The sequence below is a fragment of the Rosa chinensis genome, chromosome 2 (genome assembly GCF_002994745.2).
Source record: "Rosa chinensis cultivar Old Blush chromosome 2, RchiOBHm-V2, whole genome shotgun sequence".
Classification (NCBI taxonomy): Eukaryota; Viridiplantae; Streptophyta; class Magnoliopsida; order Rosales; family Rosaceae; genus Rosa; species Rosa chinensis.
In genome coordinates this window covers 22,199,791-22,203,899 of record NC_037089.1, presented here as the reverse complement: position 1 = coordinate 22,203,899, position 4,109 = coordinate 22,199,791, and the positions used below count along the sequence as shown (strand labels likewise).

The window sequence follows — 4,109 nt, the reverse complement described above, 5'->3', positions numbered from 1 at the left end:
ATTCATATGTCTGGATTCTAAATAATCTATTTCAGAATTACTTTCATAATCAGATGAGGATTCTTCTTCTTCAGACCAAGCAGAGTAAACTGACCTGTCATCTTCTTCATCAGAATAAGCTACTTCGTAGCCTTTTATATTAGTTTTTTCTACTATAAGCGCATAATTTACAAATAGAGCTTTGGTAGTTCTTTTGTTTTTTTTTGTTTTTGGATATTCATTGGCATAATGTCCTTCAGCTTTGCATAACCAACATTTGCACGTTTTCCTTTCTGGTTTACCCTATACATTTTTATGCTTGATCCTGAGTGGTAATGCTGATTTCAATTTCACATTGGCACATTATTTAGTATCATTATTATAATTGATATTTCCATTGTAATTATATCCATATATAAAGGGTTATGAAATGAAATTAGTAGACCAATTCCCATTTACTTTTACACGTTATCAGCATGAGTCTCTAGCCCTAGCTTCGAAAAAGAAAAAAAAACCAAAACCCTTCATCAAGCTCACCCCTCCAGCCCCGCGCCAGCCCACACGGGTCTCCAGCCCAATCCACCTGCACCGGCGTTTCTCCTTCGCCCCTGTGCCTGCACCCCAGTCCACTGCCCCACACCTGCATCCCAGCCCATTGCCCGCGCCGCTCTCTGCCTGCACGCACCACCGCGCACACACCTTCCAGACTGCAGCAGCCCTCCCCAGCGCGTGTCTGTGTAGACCCCCGTATTTTTTTTATATTATTATTATTGTTTCTTTTAATTTGTCGTAACGTATGAAATTACGTATTCGTGCGGTACAAAAGTATTTGTGCTTAGGTTAAGACTTTGAGGCCATTTAAAGGATTAAGAAATTTGGAGAAAATCCAATTTGGGTCTAGAAAAGTATTTTTAAAGTATCGAGGCTTAGGACAAGCCTGGAAATTTTTTTTGAAAGGATTTGGTGAAGTATCGGAGAAATAAGGATGTTTGAAGAGGTAATTTTCGGAGTGGGCTTAAGGAAAATCAAGAGGAAAGTGAAATAGGAGCAGCCCAAGCCCATTGGCCCAAAAGGAGGGGCAGATTTGACTTTTCACAATTAAATTTGGGAGAGGTATTTAAGGAACACATTCCCTCAAAAACCCTAGCCTCTTCCTCATTTTCTCACTTCTCCCTCTCTCTCTCTCCAGCTCTCCCTCTCTCTCATCCGTTTCCTTCTCTCTTCGGAAGTCGTCGGAAATCGCCGCTGCCGCCGGTCGCCGCCATCGCCGGAATCCCAATCCTCACCAAAATTTCCAGATTTTCTTCTCTTCCTTCCCTCTTTCCATTTCTCCAACCAAAACCAAGAAATTTGGCCATCCAACCCTCCAAAAACCCTAGAACCCGAAGCTAAATTGGGGCTTTTTGTGATTTCTTCTTTCCAAGCTTAAATCAAGGTAATACCCCTCCTAATCTAGCCTCTATTCATCCGATCTACATCTATTTCTTCCTAAATCCGAGTTTTTGATTTGGATTTGTGATTTTGTTTGCATGAATCCGGTTTCTCCTTAAACCATGAAGCTAGGCCATGGGTTTGGCAAGGATTTTTGGTAAGGATCTATCCATGCAACCTTGTTTTCGAGTTTTTTGGTTGAGATGTTGATGTAGGTGAAGGAGGCCAAGGAGAAGGAATAGGCCATGATTTTTGAAGAAGAAAGGGTAATGAATGGGTTTTGGACAAACCCTAGAATTTTTGGAATTTATTTGGTTGATTTTGATTATGTTGAGCTATTGTTGTTGTTGGAAAAATTGTGAAAAATAGAGATTTGAGGATGGTTTAATTAGTAGGATTTTATTAGCATAATTTTCTTGGTGTTGGAATTTTGTGGGTGAAGATTTGGTGATTATTGTTGTGTAGTTTTGGCCAAAAGAAAAAGAAAAGGAAGAAGAAAAGAAATGGATTTGTTTTTGGAAGAAAAGGAAAATAAAGAAAATGGTAAAAATTGGATTAAATGAGGTTTTACTGTGATAAAGTGGTAAAAAGTGAAGAAGGTGAAAGTAAAGGTAAATTCGGTAAAAAGGAGGTAAAAGGTAAAAGTGAAAGTGTGGAGGTAAAAGTCATGGTAAAAGTGAAAAGGTGAAAAATGAGAAGTAAATAGGTAAAAATAAAAGTAAAACTTTATTTATAATTATTTACTTATTTATTTTTAATAAATAAGAATTATTTACTTATTTATTTTTAATAAATAATAAATAATGGTAAATAAAGGAATACTTGGTCAAAAGTCAGAAGTCAAAGTCAAAAGTCAAAAGTCAACTCCGAGAGTTGACCATGGTTGACCGATCTAGTAAAACGTGAGGATCGACTCGACTTTGGTCGCTCGGATTGGCGAAAGTTTAGCGGAGCGATAAGGACGTTTTCTTTTTTTTAGAAAGAAGTAGTTTTCCAAATTGGTAAAGGTTGAAAGAAATAATTAATGGTCTCATTGAAATAAAAAGGATTTAGTGTGCGCGGTTACTTAAAGTTGATCATAATGTTTACCTGGATAATTACTTACAAACTAAGTAATGATTCAGGAAACACGATCGTTAAGGAAGCTTAAGCGGAAAGCATCAGAGTGTGGAGTACGCCAGTATTTTTCAGGTAGGGTGAGCTGTTCCTTCCTTATTAGAGGCTTTTCGGTATATGTGGAATGCTCTAGTATAATATTATGTTGCCTGCAAGTATTTTTGATTGTTCATTAGTCGATGCCTCGTGATACATTTGTTTTCAGAACTGATAATTGTTGATTGCGAAAACCAAGGCTAGACTTGCATGTTGAGATACTGTACCCTTGGTATATTTGTGTTTGTGACCTGAAAGTGAATGGGACCTAGACGCGTAGATTCCTAGGGATCCCACGGTGTCGATAACCGTGAACCTCCGGAGGGGGCTATGCTCCTATGTTTGTCGAGGAAAGGTGAGTACAGACAGTGAACCAGTTATAGGAGACTCAGAGCCAGGAAATAGACACTTTTGCTACTTGTAGCCATAAAGACTATAGAGTAGTTGGCTGGTTCTCGAAGGATGACGAACCAGGTTGGTCACCGATTTATTTTAGTTTAGCCGGCAGGTAAGTATCTCGGAGCTCCAAGTTGTGTGAAGCATGCTGCATATGCTTTCCTGAAACGAAACAACTGTGATTGTTTTTGTTTGCATTTGTTTTACTCGATTTTACAAATGCGCGCAATCTATATTCTAATAGTTATGTTTTACCTATTAGTTTTCAAACCTAACTAAGGTTGGGTTGGCCCCTATTGGGCTAGTGAGGACGAAATGCTCACCCCTACATTTCAAGTTACAACGAGGTCATTCCGGACGATTTGGATTAGAAGTGAGTCGTTGGCCGAGTTCGTGTGTTGCTGTTCCTGTTGCTTGAAGTTCTTCCCTTTTGGTATTCCATCGATTTATTCGTTTTTCATTCCATGTTGAACTCTGTGAGGTCCGCCTGCCTGGGAGCGCGCCTCACCCCTTTGTTTTATTGTTATTGTTGAACTCCTTTCATTACGGTTATGATGTAAGCCCTAAGGCGCCACGGTGCACTTGCCCACTTTGTTTTTAAGCATTTCCAGACTTGCTATTTTGAATGTTGGGTTGTTGATTTAAAGTCCCTTCTTGAAAGTTTTTCTTGGTCTCCTATTTTCTAAAAATTGTATTTTCAAAAATGCCTTATAATATTAAGTTGGTAGGTCTACGGTATGTCTACTACGTATCGAGCTCCTATTGGCTTAATATTATGGCGCTGTGGTATACCCATTCGGGTCGCCACAGTCTGCACAGATCCCCGCCCCTGCCATCCAAATCGGCCTGCAGCGCTGCACCACCGAGCAGACTCCAGCCCTGCGCGCTCCCCAACGTTTCTCTTCCTTCTGTCGCCAGCCCACACATACAGAACCAGAAGGAAGGAACTGAGAAAAGAAAGAAGAAGAAGACGCAAAGAAGGAAAAGAAGAAAAGAAGAAAGAAAAAAAAAAGGGAAAAGGGGTGACCTGGCCCAAAGAGAAAAAAAACAGGCCCTGCGGCCCAGAAAGAAAAAGAAAAAAAGAAAAAAAAGAACAAGACCCACTACTGAAAAGAGAGAGGAAGTGGTCCAGTTTTCTCAGACCCAAAAAC

The 4,109-nt window shown here is 39.7% G+C and overlaps 1 long non-coding RNA gene across 1 annotated transcript; it reads left to right on the top strand.

Annotated features, from left to right (window-relative positions):
- Positions 1 to 1,166: 1,166 nt before the first annotated feature.
- LOC121051658 lies at positions 1,167 to 2,565 on the top strand. The gene is made up of 3 exons (XR_005806391.1): positions 1,167 to 1,414; positions 1,543 to 1,567; positions 2,535 to 2,565. It is a non-coding gene; the product is annotated as an uncharacterized LOC121051658 (long non-coding RNA).
- Positions 2,566 to 4,109: the final 1,544 nt, after the last annotated feature.